Genomic DNA, 12,127 nt, shown 5'->3' with positions numbered 1-12,127 from the left:
CTGATGGTGGGTTTAAACCAGTAGATAAGTTATTTACAAAAGCGTGCCTTTGACTTGTAACAGTTTCATCCTGCCAAAATTTATTTGGTGTATGACCCTCGTTGATCCATGTTTCATCAAGATAAAATATTTTTCTTTTTTGGTTTCTCATTTCCTTTATGGTTCTTAGAAAATGTCTTCTCCATATGACAATATCGCTTCTTTCTAATAAAATAGACTTTCTGGGATTCTTTTTCCAGCGGAAGCCGATTTCTTTTAAAAGTTTCCATAACGTACTTCGACTCATTTCTGGGTAATCCTTATCATCTCGAACTGAGACAAGAACTTTATCCAATGTTGGAAATTCTTGTCTAAAGAAGAATTCATGCACTTTCCGTCGAAGTCCTTCTTTAAAATGATATTCTATTTGAAATTTTGGTTTCCCTGGAGCATTACGTGGCATTTGAAAACTACCACATTTCTCTTCTTTAATAACTCTGTAAATCGTAGATTTCCCAACACCAAGTGTACTGCTAACTAACTCAACGGTCTCATCAACACTTTCACATAAACGTTTGTCTGTAAATGATTTAAAACAATTAAATATTAATATGTTTTTTCATTAACTGTTAGAGGACCAATTTTTCGGCGTTTACACGGCACTTCCAAATTTTCCATAACACTAGTATACACAATAAACTGCACCTTGCAACTGAAGTACCTACTTTTAGTGAACTGTTAAGAATTTTGAATACGCCACTTGGACCTTCCTATATACAAAATGGAAAAACCCACTATCACATTTTCTGTGGAATAAGTTTAGAAGGTAATTATCTAGTCAATTACTGTCGTAGATTCCTGGAATTAAAGAATTAAATGTTTGATTGTTGAAACCCTTACTTCGTGGAATGCACTCATTTCAGATAAAATAAAACGTTTTATTTTATCTAAAGAATTAAACTTTATTTTGCAAATAGGCAAAGAATTAAACTTTATTTTGCAAATAGATAAAATAAAACGTTTTATTTTATCTAAAGAATTAAACTTTATTTTGCAAATAGGTAGGTACTTATTAAACTTTTATTGGTTATATATAACCAATAAAATAAACATCTTACATTTCTTGCAAATTCATTAGTACCTGTTAACCTCCATCACTCCGACACTGGCAACCTTATTTAGGGATTAGTAACCCTCACAACTATTGTATTCTATTCTGCTCCAACCTTTATACCTGGTGGTCATACTCAATTTAAAATTGTTTTCCTATATACTTCTGTAAACTTGTTGACAAATATCTGTTTTTCATTGAGTCACCTGTATCAACAGTTTAGTGATTTGCATACATAATTTATTGTTTTATTACTCTCTCATACATAAAAATACACTATAGTAAGTTATCCGGGTGGTATCAACACTTACAAGCCGCCACTTGTGGCGGCTTGTAAGCTCAGTAGCTTAACTGGTTTAACTTTACTATTTTAACAAGTCAGACGGCCTGGGTTTGATCCTGTTACACCAAAAAATTTTCAATTTCTAATTTAACTGAGCCGCCACCGTGCTTCACAGGGCGCGTACAGCTGTCGGGGCAAGCCATAATCAAGATGATACAAGCCTAAAGGCTTAGGTGAGCAGAAAACGTGCAAAGAGCCCATAATAAACGGATAATTCAACGAAATATGGGATAATCCAGTCGGCCCTTAGATCTAGACTCATACGAAGGGATAATAACTTAAAATATATATTTAAATGTCCTGGTAATGCAAGATGTGAGAGAAGATATGATAGAGTGAAGATGGCCGTATGGGCAGTAAAGGTACATGGGTTGTGAGCTAGAGAGAGAGAGAGAGAGATAGAGAGAGAGAGATAGAGAGAGCGAGAGAGAGAGAGAGAGAGAGAGGGGGGGGGGATCGAGAGACTAATAGTTTTGGTTAGAGAAAAATTTTTCAACGTTGATCAGATTGTAATATCCATAAACATTGTGTATAATAAAAAAAATATATCAATCTTCCTAAAAGAGTTCATATAAACAATCCGCTCTCACAGTATTTTTTTAATATTTTACAATTTTATCAAATCTTGGAAACTTTAGTAGGTTGAATCGTCAGAAAATTCATAATATATTAGTAAAAAGAGGTTAAAATTACACCTGATAGTTTCTTTTCCAAGTAATCAGAATCGGTGATAAACACGTGCAATTTCTGTCGTATAAATAATAAAAGTAGAACAATCAAAGTTTCGACGTAATTTTAAATGTATGACTAATTTGTTATTAACTATTACTAATAGCGTCGTCTAGTTACGTTAAATATTTGATATCACTACAATAAAATACTAATAAAACATTTTTATAAGAAAAAGAATGTACCTAAATAGCGATTATAGGGGGGACGCTTTTTGATTTATATAAAAAATCCAATTATTATTCTTATACATATAATTTATTTTCGATTTTAACATAATGCAAAATCTCTATGGAACACCACTATTATTCCTCTTTTTCCAATAAAATTTTAATTTTATCATAGTTACATTGTTATTCCGATCTTTTGTGTCCGTCTTCCCTTGTCTTCGCTGATAATTTATCAGTATTTAATTAGAATAGCTGACGAAAACCTCTTCCTCGTAGGAAGTTTAGCATATCTAGTAGCTTTATGGTATACAAATCTCCTTCTATTTGATGTGTCGCATATGCATCTGCATCTGCTGGCACAACACAACAACGTTAAATCCTTTAGATAAGTTACATAAATATGGCTGAAATGAAGTGAATATAGCTGAAATAGGTGAACCTCGCTAAAGCTTCATATGCAGCTATTAACCCTTAATTACACTTCTAGCATAACTGCAAATAAAAGAATTCCAATAAATAACATTTTAGACGTACCCATGACTAATGATTCTTCAAAGTTCAATGTCTTATATCCCCGCAGAATCCAGTTAACTGGAACCAATTTTCACCATTATATCAATACAAAAATATATCTTCATCTCCACCTTGGAGTGTAAAAATTCCAAGTCAATTGCAATCTACTACAATTCCAAAAAAATAGCACCAACCCTAATCTTATCATACAACATTTCAGAGATCTAATTAACCCGCGATCGGTACTGCTTATGAATCTCCCGCCGTAGGTTCCGTGTTAGATTTTATCTAACATAATAACGTTGTTTCCTTTTTTAAGGTATTTGGTGCGAAATGCTGTGCGAAACAAATAGTCAATTTCTAGACTCACTCGTCAGACTCTTTAACAATATTTATAACAGCGGGGAGTTTCCTGAAGACTGGCTAGAGTCAACTTTTGTTGCCATACCGAAAAAACCAAAAGCAAAGTCTTGTGATCAACATCGGATGATAAGTCTAATTAACCACATTTCGAAGGCATACACCAAGGTTATTTACAACAGAATAAGCAAAAAATGCGAGGATAACATTGGAGATTCGCAGTTTGGGTTTCGGAATTCTTTTGGGACAAGAGAAGCACTTTTTAGTCTACAGGTACTCATCCAGCGCTGCAGAGATATGAACAAAGACGTGTACATATGCTTTATAGACTACGCAAAAGCATTCGATAACGTAAAGCACGAAAAGATAATTGAAGTTCTCCATAAGATCGGAGTCGACTACAGAGACATTCGAACAATAGCGAGTCTCTATTGGGGTCAAACAGCTAAAGTGAAAGTAGGATCTACATTGACCAATAAAATTGAGATCAAGAAAGGGGTACGACAGGGCTGTATCTTGTCTCTTATTCTCTTTAATATATACTCAGAAGAAGTATTTAAGACAGCGCTCGAGAAAAGCACAGAAGGCATGAAGATAAATGGAGAAATAATTAATAACATAAGGTATGCTGATGACACTGTGATTTTAGAAAGTAGCATGGAGGAACTGAGTTGCCTAATGAGTAAGATACAAAAAACAAGTGCACAATACGGACTCAGACTAAATATCACAAAAACCAAATGGATGTAAGCAAAACCCAACAACCACCACAGCAACTGATATTAGACAATGAAAGAATTGAACACGTGGATTCGTACATCTACTTGGGAACAACAGTTAACTCAAATTGGGATCAAGCGAAGGAAATACGTATAAGAGTAGAAAAGGCAAGAGCATCGTTCACTAGCATGAAGCAAATTTTCACCTCTAAAAGCCTCACCCTACCTCTCAAAATTCGACTTCTGAAATGTTATGTATTCCCGGTTTTGTTATATGGAATGCAGGCGTGGACAATGACCGCAACATTGATGAAAAAAGTAGAGGCCTTCGAAATGTGGGCTTACCGACGTATATTACGTATATCCTGGACTGAGCACGTGACCAACGAAGAGGTACTACGCCGGATAGGTAAAGAGAGAGAGGTAGGAATAAGTATAAAGAAAAGAAAGTTGGAATACTTGGGTCACGTTATGAGACATAAAAAATATAGAGTACTACAGCTGATCGTTCAAGGGAAAATAGACAGAAGAAGGGGTCCAGGGAGGAGAAGACACTCGTGGCTCCAAAACTTGCGGCAATGGTTCGGATTGTCATCTGCTGAACTATTCAGATCTGCCGTAAACAAAGTCAGAATAGCCATGTTGATTGCCAACGTTCGGAACGGACAAGGCACATGAAGAAGAAGGTATTTGGTACTTGGCAGTATTTTTCATAGCTTAATATTGTTATTTTATTTATGTATTTAATATATTTATTGGAAAATTGAACGACTGGCATGATAAAATATAATTTAGTATAACTGTTGCAAATGACAACTTTATGTAATTTTTTTAACGGTTTTATTAAAGAACAACTGTTTACAACCAAAAAAATTAACAACAAAAAAAACCAAGTTATTAATTTAAGAATCTTCTTCTCTGTTTACATATCGGATTTACTATCTCTATTTACAAATCTACATACGGATTTTAAACATGTATGACATCGGTGCTGAGTAAATCAGTTTTTCTCTTCGGGCAAAAGAAACAACGAAGTTCGGCAGCATCAACTGGAATGGATTTATTTCCTAGAATATTTATAATTTTTTGCCTTAGTGGAATTGACAGTGATGTAATCTTGACCGACGAACAATATGAAGCTTCTTAAGTTGCTTAGCAAGATCTGTCAGATATATTCTTCGTTTGAGCTTTATGTCTGTATTGCTATAGTAAACAATTTATGAATTTATGCCAGCAATATTGAGTTAAGAACAAAAAACAGTTAAAGGCCAACGGTAGCTCACTCTTGTAGTCGAATATTCTACCTTCATCCTGTCCACCACATCAACAGTTCCTTTTGTTAGATTATAGAATGTTATGACTGAAGGTTCCATTGCATCGCCACTCTCTGGATCAATTTCACCATCTTTGTGAAACGTCGACAGCATCAGCACATTTCTATTAGGTTTTGGTACATATGAGGTAAGAACGCATTTATTGGGATTGACTCCCCAAGCAAACATGCTGCTATTTCTTTTTTGTTATTTAGTATCTAAAAAAATTGGGGGAACCTCTCGCTTGGTGTTACGTAATGTGCTAACTAACGTTATACGGTGGTTGTGTACCAAGTCATTAGCCAAAGATACCTACAGATGTAAAGTAATTGTCCATAGTTATATTGCGTTCAGTACCATTACAATATTTTAAAAGTCTTGTTACATCACTATGGGCATCGTTCTTTAGTTAATATGGACCAGTTGATTGTTTACCTGCATAAATTTCAATGTTATGTGTATAAAACATTCGAGAGTCTACAACAGCGTAGATTTTTATGCCATATTTCGCAGGTTTATTTGCAATATACTGGCGGAACTTGCATCTCCCTCTGAAACAGTCAAGCATCTCATCCCCTGTTATGTAACTACCCACCGAGTAATGTTGTAAACACTTCCCAACAAAGTTATCCAAAACGTATCGCACAGGCGCCAAATGATGTTCTTGGACTCTTTTTACTCTAGATTCAATATCATCAAACCTAATAGCTTGTACCAAAGAGTGAAAAGGGCGTTGTGATATAGTAGCAGCAAAGTATTCTGGGGCCTTTCCGTTCGTGCTCCAAAGTTCTGAAGTATTTAAATGTTGGGTTTTTACACCAGCAAGATATAAAAGCCCGACAAATGCACTCGTTTCGTCAAAATCTGTAGGACTCTAATGTTTTGCGTTTCTTGTGTCTAAGTTTCTCGTTGGTACAATCTGTAATATACTGAATGATTTCATCCGAGAAAAAAAGTTTTCAAAACTCCAATATTTTTTTGGTTCCTTTTGCATCACCTTTTACACCTGGTATCCGTGTAACAATATTTTGAGGGTTGGTTTTTCCAACTTTGTTTTGATTTTGGTACACTAACCATTTAGTTCCATCTTTACCAGTATAATAGGGACCACTTCTTTCAGATCTTTCTAAATTTGAGTGTGTAGAGGCAGGGCCTTGTACATTCTCTTTATCTATTTCGAGAAAGCTGTCTCTGAAACATCTGTGTCCGATTGATCGACTTCATCACAAACAACAACAGAGTGCAAATTTAATCTAGCACACAAAAAATATTTTAATATAATTCAAAATTCGGAACTACGTAATCAGTACCGCGTTAGATTTTTACTAACATCCCGACACTGACAACTTTCATAGCGCACTTGAACAGATTCTTGTTGATTTCAATCTAAATTAAACATGGGAGTGACTAGACAAAACATTGAGTACATTGTTCTAGTACAGCTGCCCAATCTGATGTTATTTTTAAATTACAAAAAAGAGCAATACGGTAGAGCAATACGGAAGCCTATCTATCTGAAAGACCATATTATTCAGTGGAAGGAATAACTAAGAAATTAGAGTACGTTTAGGTACAAGCAACTAAAGTATTTTTTATATATATTTGGGTATCACATGCAACAACTTTTTTGTGATATTGACGATTTATGTAATTTTAGTAAATTTTAATTGTTATTGTTATGTTTTGACATTTTGTAAGCTTTGTCCATAAAATTGTACAATTTTCAATGAGAATAAAGCATATTTCTATTCTATAAAATGTAGGAACCAAATTCAGGGCAAGATGACAAAGAATCAGAATCGGAATCTAAATAAGAGGAAGGCGCACTTCTACATTAACAATCTAAAAAGAAAAAAGATCGCTGTCGGATTATTTTTATAAACAAAAACACGTATGCCAATGGAAGAAACCAACTCATACCATTTTTCTCCATGGTAACATGTGTTTTGAAAACTATTATCAAGTTAACTTAAAGTGGAACTAGCTGGAGCATGGTTAGCGTTAAGAATGCTACCAAACACTATTCAGAACTGGTGTCTATCTCTGCGACGAGTAGTTCAAAATCAATGCCAAATCTTCTGATACTTACTACTATGTGAGATCAGTCTTCCCTCTTCCATTATAATATAGGTTATCGTTTATTGCTCTATTTGTGAATAATAATCTATTATCTAACAATAAAATACTGAAAACTTTTGTTTTCAAAACTTCCACAAAATTTATTTTAATTTTGAGTCACTCTGAAACGAATTTACATTCTTTGGCTGGAAAGACCGAACGAATTTTCATTAAGTAACGGTCGAATCCATCATTAATAATCTATTAATGATCTTTGTCGTTCCATATTACCATATTTTAAAACGTGTACTTATGTTGAATCTTTTGAATAAAGAACGTATTGTTTATTCTTATCTCGTTTGAGTCACAGAAGTTCATTCAATAAATAATTTCAATACAGAAATTTTGATCATTGTTATATTTTATTTCGGTTGTAAACGTAATTGAATCGAAAGTGCTTCTCTACATTAGGGAAAAACCATTCTGTAATACTTCTAAACACTTCCCTCGGATATAGCCAGATGTTGGGAAATTTTAGTGGTTATTACGAGGATTAGTGCACAGCTAGTAATAAAGAAATATTGGTGTTGACAAAGAACAGGTAAGCTCATAAAGTAAATACTACTACCTGGCTAGGAAGTCCCAATTCGCAGACGTAAACATTTTTGATTTTTGGTTTAGAATTCAAATTACATATATATTTAGTGATTTTTCACATTTCAAACAAAACTTGTAAATGACTTAGCGCATTCACCATTTTTATTACTAAATTTTAATTGAATATGTATTTAAAATTTTCTGGAATAAATCACAATAATTTTAATTAAAACTACATATTTTTTTATTTTTCACCTTTTAGCATCCAATCTAGAAATTGTTTTCAATTACTGTAATTTTATACAGTGATAATATTATAATGTGAATATTATGGTTAAATAATATTTAAATATGGTTTATATATGGTTAAATAATATTATTATGTCTATATCGGGTTAAGCCAAAATTGATTGTTTGACGTTTGACATTTGACGTTTCCACTCCGGAAATCGGTTTCAAAAAAAGATTATTTTTAAAATTACCGGAAAATATATAACCAACAAGTTGTTAGTACGTTTTGATTGACAAAAATTTGAACGGGAAAGATGGAAAACGTAAAGACAGAAATAAACGACGAATAAAACAATAAAAATCAAAGAGAAAGAATTGGAGATGGTAGAAACATACGATTACTTAGAAGTCATAATTTCTAACGATGAAGAGATGGACTTACACAGAAAAAAGATAAATATCCACAGGCCTCAGGTCGACTCAGCCTATTACCTCAACATAACAGCTATGGAATAAAAATATCTAATAAGGATTGTGAAAAGACCAACATGGATCTCTACTAGAAAAAACTAAGAGGAAACCGTTGGGCTGCTAATGAGTAAAACCCAAACCAATTCAACTAAAAGGATAATAGAAGCAAAGAGAATAAAGGAAAAAACGCAGACCAAGGACAAAAAAGATGGACGGAGTAAATGAAATTGGACAAAAAAAACAGAGAGAAGAGCGAAGGATTGAGTGCAATGGGGGTAGTCGAAAAAACTGGAAGATAGCGTAAAATAAGCGATCCGACGGTGAAAGGCATAACAATTCAAACGAAGAAGAACTAATACTGTCTTCTAACGCTGATAAAACAAAAAAATTGTTTTTTCTTGTAAAATTTTGAAATAAATTTCGAACTTAAAGGTCTAAATATCAATAAAATACTTCCAGACTTATAATTCACAATAATGTTAAATATAAAACAAATTATCACTTCATTTAATGGCCATATAGTCCAATATTTCACGGTAAAATATTGTAAAGCCTCAAAATTTTCTTTAAAAGCTATATAATTAAAATGTGCGGTTGTTGTTTTTAAGGGGTGAAAGCTACCCTTTTTTACCAGAAATATAAAACTGTAGATTTAATCTTCATTTAAATATTAATCATGTTTAAAATAAAGATTTGTTTATTATATGGAAATACATTGTATAATATATAATTGTTTTTCAACCCTTAAAAACTACCCTTTAAGACAAAATTCACAAGGAAAATTATCTAATAATGCATTTTATAGTGAACTGAAAATTCAATTGAATTTTTATAGTTTTATGTCGCAATAATATTTTCAACCCTTATAAACCATCCCAGACACTAAAATTCATAAAAATTCCATGCTTCAAACTTTGAAATGGTCTACGTATGATAGAAAATTTTTTTTTGCTATTTAAAAATTGTTTTTGTTATGTAAAGCATTTGTTCAAACCTTAAAAACCACCCTTTATAGAGTAATGTATAAAAATTGTTTACTATAATTTCAAATTGAACAATATTGTGAGTGCATTCATTCAAAACCTCCTTAGTATTATTAAACTATTTCCCTTTCTATCACTCTTTCTTACAAAATATTATAGACAAAAAAAAATAAACTACTAGATAAAATTTAAAAAATGTATATTTTGTGTATTATAATTAAAAACTGTAAAGTGTCTATAAAGGTAAAAAATAAAAGAGTTAAGTATTTCTGTGTAATAAATGTTTAATACATATAGTATTTTAATTACTATTTAAATGGGAATAAGCCCCAATTAAAGGTTAAAGTAAGTTTATTGACGTTTCAATTTCCACTTCAGAAATCGTTCTCAAAATACAAACATTAGTAAATTAAACAAATTTTGTTTTTTTGTTACTTGGTGAAAAATTCTTCTAATAATTTAATTTTATCTGACTCATTTATATTGACAATTAGTTATACATTATACATTTTAAAGTAGACGACTTTAAAATGATATTGCCAATATTGTTGAGTTGCGTTCCTGGGACGACTTTATTGTAAAATAGTTCATTCGATTACATGAAATCAACTTTAACTTGAGAATATCCGTCAGAAAAAATCAGAAAAAATCATAGTTTCCTCTTCTTGATCTGTAATTGGAGGACAGTTTTGATAATTATCACCAGAGCAAGTTCCACAGTCTGCATTAATTACAGAGTAATATAATGTGTGATGTGAGTGTCAAAAGTTCAACTTTTTGACAGCTGAACGTTGTACCACATCCTTGTGTACAATTGCAACCTTCGAAATTTATCCATCCCCAATCAGTAGGGCAAATATTTTTGTTTCCAAGCCAAATTTGAGATTACACATAAACTCTTTTAAAATCATCATGGAGAGTAATCAACTAATGAAACAAGCGATGAGAGTTTCACAGCAGCATTTTTTGTATTAGCTTGTAGTGCATCTGCTCAAGAAAGCTGATAAATCTTGCACACTGCCCAATTTTTTTAACTGTATATCTTTTTCAAGGCCAAATAAAATATCGTACAGTATCTTCCAGCTTCTAAAGTTAATTCTAACTTTGCATTACTATTGTTAAATATTTTTGCCCTATCTGGGATATCTGATGTTTATTAAAAAATTTAATTTTACCTTTACTATAAAATGCTGAAGCTATATCGCACCAAGTAAAACAATGTGAGAAAATGATGAATTCTGTACTGTCTGGATGATCAATTTCAAAAGTTTATGAAGAATACACTACCCAGTGAACATTTTTTTCTCCTCTCGTACTATAACTTCTTTAATTTTAAAGATATTTAATTGAACCAAAGTTTCTATTGTTGGGAATTTTGAGGAGGAATTTCAAGAGTGAATAACTTATAAAATATTAACTTAGCGAGAAAAGAAAAAAGCAAAACTAGCATTTTTTCCCATAAATTGAATTCTCTATCGATTTCCGGAAGTTAAATATTTTCACCCCCAAGAAGGGGTGGTACTCACCCCTAGGGTAAAAGCACACATCGCCACTATATAACTTTTTTTGTTTGACATGTTTCCTATGTGTATTTCAAATTTCATGACAATTGAAGCAGATCTTTATAATTCTGAGCAAAAGTTGTGAAACAATGGACTAATAAATGAAGTATATTATTCCAGTCGTAAATAACTTTTCCTCCCATAAATAATAGCAACTTACGGAAGTCTCTGTACAGTTATAATAATAAATATCACATGTAAGAACTTTTAACTGTATTATTTAAAAATGAAAATGAACTTACTAGCTAAATATCTTCATTTTATCCATGTTTTTACTTTTCCACTCTCACTAAACTTTATATAGTATTCCCGCACTAAAACCATTGAGTTAAATTCACACATCGCACAACAAATTGTTACTAACTCCAGATCCGCTTCTTGACTATGAAGCCAAAGCAGCAATCCATTCCAGACTCAAAGTTAAACTAAACGCGAAGACGGCCAGAAACATAGGGAAATAATGTGACTAAAACTGAACGTGTCGAATTACGTATTCCCGGGAATAAAGTGAAACTGGAATGTCCTTTATACCAACATGTACATTTTCATCCGGAACGTGACCTCCTGGCCTTTTCTTTCCGAGTTGGTTAAGAGCCAAGTCACGTTTTGAAATCAACAAAAAATTAATATGCCTTCAATTCACGGTGGTGGTTATAATATACAGATTGAGGGAAGAACTTTTGATTTTAATCATATGGGATATAATGTCGAGTAAATAAATAATATTCGACCAACAGTCGATATGCTGTTATTTGCGTGAAGAGCAGATTGGCAGCGATTACTTGCAATATGAATATTATCTGTAACAGTATGAGATAAAAATTAATGCCAAGAAAAGAAAATGCGTCGTCCTCAATACAGCCCACGCATATGGGTATAAATGGCACTCAAATCGAAAAAGTAATAAACAACTGGTATTCGGGAACATCAATAAACAGACGAAAGTAAAAAAGGAAATATCCAGACGTATCGAAATTGCCAGTTGTTG

General features: G+C 32.6%; 1 protein-coding gene across 4 annotated transcripts in view; it reads right to left on the bottom strand.

The window, feature by feature from the left end:
- sim (bHLH transcription factor single-minded) overlaps nt 1–12,127 on the bottom strand; it is a 150,073-nt gene that overhangs the window by 121,098 nt on the left and 16,848 nt on the right. Inside the window, exon 1 of one of the 4 annotated variants that reach the window (XM_072530543.1) lies at nt 11,382–11,534. The exons of 2 other annotated variants lie outside the window; for them this stretch is intronic. The gene's annotated coding sequence lies outside the window, so the exon portion shown is untranslated. Of the gene's footprint in view, nt 1–11,381; nt 11,535–12,127 lie in introns of those variants that run through there. One more of the 4 variants, XM_072530545.1, reaches the window with a different exon arrangement.

Source organism: Diabrotica undecimpunctata, chromosome 4 (genome assembly GCF_040954645.1).
Source record: "Diabrotica undecimpunctata isolate CICGRU chromosome 4, icDiaUnde3, whole genome shotgun sequence".
Lineage (NCBI taxonomy): Eukaryota > Metazoa > Arthropoda > Insecta > Coleoptera > Chrysomelidae > Diabrotica > Diabrotica undecimpunctata.
Note: the sequence above shows the minus strand (reverse complement) of the source record. Positions and strands in the feature narration are given on the sequence as shown.